Below are 9,185 nucleotides of genomic sequence, written 5' to 3' on the forward strand. Positions count from 1 at the left end.
TTATTGACGTTCTGGTTTTTCTTTCTCCTCCATTCTTTCTTTCCAAAGCACTCTGGGTGAAATTCTCCCCTGTGCCAATGGTCAGTACCAGCCCTATGCACTAATCAATGACACGCAAGCCGACAAGTGAGAAGAGAATCAGGTGTATTAATTGCCCAATAGCACTCTGTAGGTCCTCTACACAGGAGGGTGTTACCCCCTTGTAACATTGTCTCTAATAGAATGGGAATAACTAAATGACTTTCAACATGAATACATTTCCCTGCTCTAAATACTCTACAGAATCGTATAAATCTTTAAATATAAGGCTGGAGGAGACCTCAAGAGGTCATGTAGTCCATCTGTCTATGCTGAGGCAGGGTTAAGTACAACTAGACCATCCCTCACAGGTGTTTGTATAACTTGTTCTTAAAAACCTCCAGTGACGGGGATTCTATAACTTCCCTTGAAAACCTAAAATCACAGCTTAGTTATCATGATAGTGAGAAAGTTTATACTTATAAAGAATCATCAAATCATAGAATGATAGGGCTTGAAGGGACCTCGAGAGGTCATCTAGTCCAGTCCCCTGCACTCATGGCAGGACTAAGTATTCTAGACCATTCCTGACAGGTGTTTGTCCAACCTGCTCTTAGAAATATCCAATGATGGAGATTCTGCAACCTCCCACGAAAATTTATTCCACTGCTTAACCATCCTGACAGTTTGGAATTTTTTCCTAATGTCCAACCTAAACCTCCCTTGCTGCAATTGAAGCCCATTGCTTCTTGTCCTATCTTCAGAAGTTAACGAGAGCAATTTTTCTCCCTCTTCCTTCTAACAACCTTTTGTATACTTGAAAACTGTTATCATGTCTCTTCTCAGTCTTCTCTTCTCCAAAGTATATAAACCCAATTTCTGCAATGTTCTCTTGTAGCTCATGTTTCTAGACATTTAATAATTTCTGTTGCTCTTCTCTGGACTTTCTCCAAATCTTTCCTGAAATGTGGCTCCCAGAACTGGACACAATATTCTATTTGAGGGCTAATCAGCATGGAGTAGATTGGAAGAATTACTTCTCGTGTCTTGCTTATAACACTCCTGATAATACATTCCAGAATGATGATTGGTTTTTTTGTTTGTTTGTTTTTTTCTAACAGTGTTACACTGTTGACTCATATTTAGCTTGTGGTCCACTATGACCCCCAGATCCCTTCCTGCAGTACTCCTTCCTACGCAGCCATTTCCCACTTTGTATTTTAGCCTCTGATCCTGCTTCATTTTCACTGGCATTCACTATTTTGGACGTCCAATCACCACCAAACCGAAACAAAGAAGTCATTAAGCATTCCACATTTTCTGTTATTATTCCCTACCTCCCAACACATTAAGTAATGTCCTTGGTCTTCCTCTTGCTTCTAATGTATTTGTAGAATGTTTTCTTGTTACCTTTATGTCTCTCGCTAGTTTGATCTCGTTCTGTGCCTTGGCCTTTCTAATTTTTTCCCTATGTACTTGTGTTATTACCCTTTTAATTTGTCCTAGTTTCCACTTTTTGTAGGACTCTTTTTTGATTTTTAGATCTTTGAAGATCTCCTGGTTAAGCCAGGGTGGTCTCTTGCCACATTTCCTATCTTCCCTATGCAGCGGGATAGTTTGCTCTTGTGCCCTTAATAATATCTCTTTGAAAAAATACCTTCTTCAATTGTTTTTCCCTTTAGACTTGCTTCCAATGGGTTCTTACCTCCTACCAACTCCCTGATTTAGCTAAAGTCTGCCTTCTTAAAATCCATTGTCTTTATTGTGCTGCTCTCCCTCCTGCCATTCCTTAGACTCATGAACTCTATCATTTCATGATCACTTTCAACCAAACTGCCTTCCACTTTCAAATTCTCAACCCCTTCTTCCCTATTTGTCAAAATCAAATCTCGAACAGCCTCTCCCCTAGTAGCTTTCTCCACCTTTTGAAATAAAAAATTGTTTCCAATACATTCCAAGAAATTGTTGGATAATCTGTGCCCTGCTCAGTTATTTTCCTAACAGAAGTCTGGGTAGTTGAAGTCCCCCATCACCACTAAGTCCTGTGCTTTGGATAAATTTGTTAGTTGTTTAAAAAAAGCCTCATCCACCTCTTCTTCCTGGTGGTCTGTAGTAGACCCCTACCATGATATCAGCCTTGTTTTTTACCCCTTTTATCCTTACCCAGAGACTTACAACAAGTCGGTTTCCTTTTTCCATCTCAACCTCAGTCCAAGTGTGTACATTTTTTATATATATAAGGCAACACCTCTTCCCTTTTTTCCCTGCCTATCCTTCCTCAGCAAGCCGTACCCTTCTATACCAATATTCAAGTCCAACTCTAGTTGAGCACCCGAGACGTGAGGCATCACAAATCACAATCACTTCTGAAAATCTTGGGCTTGGCTATATTCATAGATTTCCTGAGTCATCTTGGTCAGATCAATATCCTCTCTTTGGTCTCTTCATATGCAACTCTCGCTCAGTTTTTCCTTCCTTAGCTCTCCAATACTGTCTAGCATTGTGGTGTTGACCAACAAGATTGGATTCCTTTACCCTGTATGGCATGGACTTTGTGCTCCTTCCTATCCACTACAGCCAGCTTGGCATTTTGTTATGGTTCAAGTCTCTCGTCTGGCTCTGAAGAGACCTCTGTTTGGCTGGGACATAGGTGCACACCCCTCTGGCCCCTTTGGTTCAGCATGGAAAGGAGCAAAGGGCAATTCAGTCTTTCTTCCTGCTGCAGAAAAAGTTGGAATGTGTGGAAACCCAAACATAATTTGACATGACATGAAACGTTGGCTTGGTGCACCCGTGGTGGACAGATTTAGGGCTAGAAGTTGGCAAGAGTTAGCCGGAGATTGGGATACACGTGCTGAATTTCCATTGTTGTGATTTTTATATTACTATTTTATTTTGCATGTCATGGTACGTTTTCTCATAATTTTGCTGCATATTTAGTTTTTGAAGGGGCTCACATATATTCAGTATTTGAGGTGGAATGATGGGAGGGACGTATGTCTCCCAGCTGTCTGGAATTGAGAGGTGGGTGGGACTGAAAGACTCACCACAGTGAATATCCCAGTTTCCTGGTCCTTCTCCCCTATAGGTCCTAATCCTTTTGTTTACAACTTCAGGCACTAACAAAAAGGCTGCCTATCTCATTCTTCTCAACTTATGGTTGAGATGAAATTTCTAACAAGTGGGTGCCAAACCGGCTGAAAGTCTGGACTCAAAGACTAGTTATCAATGGTCTATTTTCTAGGTGGGAGGCCATATGTAGCAGGGACACTTAGGAGGTTGTTCTGGTTCCTGTACTATGCGATATTTTCATTAATGAGTTGCATAATGGTGTGGAGACGAGGCTTAGACAATTAGTGGATGACACCAAATTGAGAGGGGTTGCAAGCACTTTGGAGGGCAGGTTTTGAATTCCAAATCTGCTTGACAAATCGCAGAATGAATCTGAAATCAACAAGCTGAAATTGAATAAATACAAGTGCAAAGTCGTATAATTTAGGAAGCAAATTGTTCTGCTCTAACTAGTTGTGTGATGGTGTTTCAGATGGTGTATTTTGTCTGGTTTGGGGCAACAGACATTAGCAGGAAAGATGTGGACCAATTGGAGAGAGTCCAGAGGAGAGCTATAAAAAAGAAGAAAGGTTTAGAAAACCAGAACTATGAGGAAACTTTAAAGAAAACCAGGCATGTTTGGAATTGAAAAATGAAAACTGGGCATCTGATAACAGTCTTCATGTATATTCAGGGCTATTATAGGGAGGATTGTGATCAATTCTTCTCAGTGACCACTAAAGGATACACAAGGAGTAACTATCTTAACCTGAGACAACGGAGTCTTAGGTTATATATAAGCATAAAATTTCTAATTCTAATTCTAATGATAGTTAAGCACTGATTTTAGGTTTTCAAGGGAAGTTGCAGAATCGTCATCCCTGGAGGATTTTAAGAACAGGATAGCCAAACACCGGTAAGGGTTGGTCTATGCTCTATGTTTACTTGGCCCTGCCTCAGCTCAGGGAGCTGAAGTTGATGGCCTCTAACGGTCACTTCTAGCCCTCTGTTTCAAAGATTCTACAGTTCTGTATAATAATTAGAACAGAGAAATATATTGTAATTGAAATGTATTTAGTTAGTTAGAGTCTATCAGAGACATGTGTAACAACAGGGTAATTCCCCCCGTAGAGTGCCTGCATAATCCTACTAACCAATTAATGTACCTGATTTTCCTCTTACTTATGGATTTGAGTGGGATTGATTAGTACATAGGGTTGGTATTGACCATCGGCACAGGGGAGAATTTTACCCAGAGTGCTTTGGAAAGAAAGAATGGAGGGGAAGGGAAAACCAGAAGGCCAATATTAAGATGCAGCATATTTTTTAATGGCAATGAGTGTCGGAGATTACACTTACAGAATGAATTAATGCAAAGCACAGACACTGTATTCTCAGGGTTACAATAGGAGCTACAAGCAATCACTATCTCCAAAGTGATGCATTTGACACACGATGTTCTGTTCTCTTTCTCACAGCTGTAGATTTGAAAACCGTGTCCCATTTTTCATGAAATGAAGTTACTTGTTGTAGAACTTTCAGCCTCAAAGAGGACAAAGCACAATATGAACATAAGAGTAACCTGCACAATTATTACACCATACAGTTAACGTACCATGTAACAAGGGAAGACATTGATAGGCCTGATTTACACACAGCCCCCACTGGTTTCATGTGGAGTTGTAGGTTCTCATTTTCCATTAGCTAAGAGGGGAATCTCCATCGTCTCTTTCATTTCCTGGTTGTTTCTCGTTCCGTGGATCTTTCTGCTGGGTTTAGCATGGGCCACAGCTTCCAAAGCGGGAAGAATAGCACTTCCTACCATATCCCTTCCCATACCCATATAAGCCCCCGTATCCACCACCATACCCAGCACCGTATCCACCTCCATAAGCACCCCCAGAACTGACTGAGCCACCAAAACTACCACCCCCATATGAGCCCCCATATCCATAGGGTAAATTTGGTAAGGTGCTTCCCACAACGCTGTCTTGAGGGCAGGTAGCGAGAATTGGTCCCGGGAATCTCACGACAACCGGTGGGGCATAGACCACTGCGCTCGAGTCACCGCATGATGTGACACAAGGCTCATTGCAGGCATCAACGTATGGGTTTGGGCAGATGTCGGGATAACATGGCGGGCGTGGGTAACACAAATCTTTGCTGGAAGACATCTTTTGTGATTGTGATAGACCTGAAACACACAGGGGTAAAGAAAACACGCAATTCACAGTGGCATAGCAGATTCACAGCTGGTTTAATATGGTAAAACATGATTAGAAGGTCTATTTATAAAAAGATCCATATCTGATCCCATTTCTTCCCTTTAACCCTGTTCACCATTCACCCTAAGTCTTCTGCCTAACTAACCCCTGAGACGCCTTCGGACAGTCTCTCTTCCTCCTTCCCATGCCAAGCAACTTTCCTATATCTTTGGGTCCCATCCACAAACTTTTCTTCATCTACTAAGCCTTTATTGGACACTTTTCCTTGAAGATTTCCCTTTCCAATCCGCATTTACTACGAATGAAAGGGTCCCAATCCCATATGAAGATTTGAAAATCGCAACATACTATTTATAAGACTGCAGCCACCAACGTCTTCAATTGACAAGCTACAGAAAGTCTCCTATCGAAAGCAAGATGCCCTTTGCACCAGCAGATCAAAAATCACGTAGTGTTGGTGCAGGATTCAGTCCATAGTTAAAACTATCACTAAAGCAACAATTGGAGCCAATTGAGTTAAATAGACTTACCCTGGTCACGAAGGCAATGAAGTCAGGAGAAGTGGATAGAACCACCTGCAGTTCCCAGCACTTTTATACGCATTCTTAGCCAATGGGAAGCATAGAAAACACCCTTATGCACTGAGACCTGATCATTAACCAAACCAAATATTTTCTTGCCTGTCTAATTCCTCTAATTGTTGCAATGGCTTTAATCATGGTTAATCAATTACTTAATTCTCAGTCAAACATAGGATGACATGCACAATACTCCCTGCAGTTTCTGTCATCTGAAATCTTTACGGGCAAGATGCCTTCCTGGTATCATCCTATTAACTTGCTTGGTGTCAACACAGGTATAAATGTAGTTCCATTTTTATTCTTCTGCTTTCAATTACTTCACAGTATGAGGTTGACTCAGGGGTGTATCACTCGCACAATCTGCTGTCATGCATGGGATTACATGTAAGTTTGTTATATCCAAACTAGTACCTAATTACCAGCAAGGTGGAGTTTACCCTTGGAACTCCTTGGCGGATGGGAGAGTTTATTCGGCATGCTTAGAATCCCCACCCATAACTCTTCACTTAGTGTTTGAGACAATATGTTTTTGAAATCCATTGTTGCCTTTTCAGTCAGTTCAATGGTCTTCAAACCAGGCCTTCTGGGTGACACTACTCTCCTAGAAACAGAGCCAGATCATGCCCAATTCTTAAGTTAAATCCCTCCTAAGCTTTCAAAATAGAACTGAAGCAGGATCGAAGCGGTGCATATTATTTCTATTGAACCCTGATTTTCAGCCTAATGCTAATAAACATTCAAGTCTGAAAGGACGTCCAGTCAAGTGATCAGTGATTTAAGGTTAGGGACTCACCTGGGAATCAGAACAGGACACCTAAGGACGCCCTACTGCAGTGTTGTGTAAAGGTTTGGGATTAAAATCTTGACACTGGAAGACCACAGGAGGGTGGTTTTCTTCTGGGGCAATGCACCTGACCAAGAAAGCCCAGGAAAACTCACATGAGAGATGGAAATAAATCCCACTTGGTTATGGCGAGATAGTTGAGGAATGAGCTTCCAGCAGAAATTAGATTAATCCAGGCTATGATCTACGTTAGCAAAGGATACAAGGTCCTTCTCTTCTAGAAACTATCCCACCATTGCCCGTATTTTGTTCAACTGCTATCTACTCCTTCAGCAGCAATTTGTAGGACCAGGGCCGTAGGAAGAAGAAAAGCCTCTATGAAGCTTACCAGGTAAATAGAAGGGAGGTTAATGATTTTGCAACAAGGACCAAGACCAGTCACCTTTGAAATCTCCGGTTTCAGTGCTTCTCTCTTTAAATTGAAAGACATGAGACCTTTCAACTAGTGTCAGAACTTCTTGTTAAAGAAATGTATAGACATTCCTAAAGAACTGATGACGATAAGATACATCATGGCTAAGATGGAGTGCCTAGGAACTTATTACTTGAAATCGAGGACAAGATTATCAGGTGGTGTAAAGAGGAAGAAAGTCATTGTCCTGGATTCAAATTCCCATCACAGTAGGTTGTTTCACAACTGATTTTCCAAGCACAGGAGAATGAAACTATCTCTGGAGCAGCGGGCTAACTCAGAGATCTATGCTCCATTTGAATCCTCTTTAGCCCTACGTTGAATGTTTAAAAGAAATGTAAATGGTGCATAGTCTTTAGCTGGCCCATTCTTGAGGAGAGGATTGCCAACCACAGGGCCATATTTGAAGTCATCTCAATGCATTGGAAAGATGCCCTTGGATTTCACTGGGCACGGGATAAGGGCCCATATGAAATAGCTCTAGGTGAGCCTCCTAAGCATATGAAGAAAATCTCCCCACCTCCCTAATGAGATTCCAGGATAAATTTTAAACTGATACAAGACTGGTTTTAAAGAACTGGCATGGAATCCTGGCAGGAAAGCAACGTCCATGTTTCCATGTGCATGTCATACCGTCTGGGAGTGAGAATTAACTAATAGCCTTAAAGAGGGATCACAACAATTGCCAGTAATGGGAGGAGTTTTCTGTGCAAAAAATTTTTATTTTGTAAGTGACATGGACTTCCTTGCATGCTGTACGAAAATAGAGCATAATCTGGATTACTCTCATTTCCTCTGGAAGCTCATACTGCAGTAACCCTCCCTCATTACTAAGTAGGTTTTTTTCCATCTCTCATGTGAGTCTTCCTGAGGAGTATTGTCTCAGAATTGTCTTTTCTGGTCACGGCTGGAGATGACATTCCAAGATTTTAATCCCAAGCCTTTATAGAACACTTCACCCTTTCCGTTCAACTACCTGCACTTTTTGCTGCAAATCTAGAGGAATCCTGCTATAGGCTGGCCTTCGATGTTCAGTTGTGATCCTCATGTGAGTGCCTAACCTAAATCCACTGATCATTTGACTGGACATCTCTTCAGACTGGAATGTCTAATAGCATTAGCCTGAAAATCAGGGGTGAACATAAATAATATGTCAAGTATCAGAGGGGTAGCCGTATTAATCTGGATCTGTGAAAAGCAACAAAGAATCCTGTGGCACCTTATAGACTAACAGACGTATTGGAACATAAGATTTTTGCATGTATCTGATGAAGTGGGTATTAACCCACGAAAGCTTATGCTCCAATACATTTGTTAGTCTATAAGCTGCCACGGGACTCTCTGTTGATAAATAATATGAACCACTTTGATCCTGCTTCACTTCTATTTTGAAAACTTAGGAGGGATTTAACTTAAGCCTAGGGCATGTACTGCCCTGTTTCCAGGAGAGTATTGTAACCCAGAAGGGCTGGCTTCAAAACTATTGAACAGATTAAAAATGCATCCAAGGATTTCAAAAATATATTGGCCCAAACACATAGTGAAGAATTACAGATGGGGATTTTAAGCATGCTGAATAAACTCTCCCATCCACCAAGGAGTTCCAGGGTAAACACCTTGCCACTAATTATTTTCTAGTCTGGATATTATGGACTAACATGGAATCCTGTGCATGACAGCAGATTGTGCTTCTGATACATCCCTGAGTCACCGTCATACTGTGAAATAATTCAAAGCAGAATAAAGAAATGGAACTAGATTTATTCCTGTGTTGACACCAAGGAAGTTAGGAGGATGACACCAGGAAACTATCGTGCTAAAAAAGATTTAAGATGACAGGAACTACAAGGTGTAATATGCATGTCATCCTATTTGGGACTGAGAATTGAGTAATTGATTAACCATGATCAAAGCCATTACAACAATTAGAGGACTTAGCCAGGCAAAAAAACATTTGGGTTGCTTAATGATCAGGTCTCAGTGCATAAGGGTGTTTCCTCTGCTTCCCATTGGCTAAGAAAGCATATAAAAGTGCTTGGAACTGCAGGTGGTTC

At 41.2% G+C, this 9,185-nt stretch overlaps 1 long non-coding RNA gene across 1 annotated transcript; it reads right to left on the reverse strand.

Moving 5' to 3' along the window:
- Window positions 1-4,376: 4,376 nt before the first annotated feature.
- LOC135976703 (uncharacterized) lies at window positions 4,377-5,863 on the reverse strand. Its single transcript, XR_010594015.1, has 2 exons — window positions 5,825-5,863; window positions 4,377-5,263 (listed from the first exon to the last, which is right to left on the reverse strand). It is a non-coding gene; the product is annotated as an uncharacterized LOC135976703 (long non-coding RNA).
- Window positions 5,864-9,185: the final 3,322 nt, after the last annotated feature.

This window comes from Chrysemys picta, chromosome 20 (assembly GCF_011386835.1).
Source record: "Chrysemys picta bellii isolate R12L10 chromosome 20, ASM1138683v2, whole genome shotgun sequence".
Classification (NCBI taxonomy): Eukaryota; Metazoa; Chordata; order Testudines; family Emydidae; genus Chrysemys; species Chrysemys picta.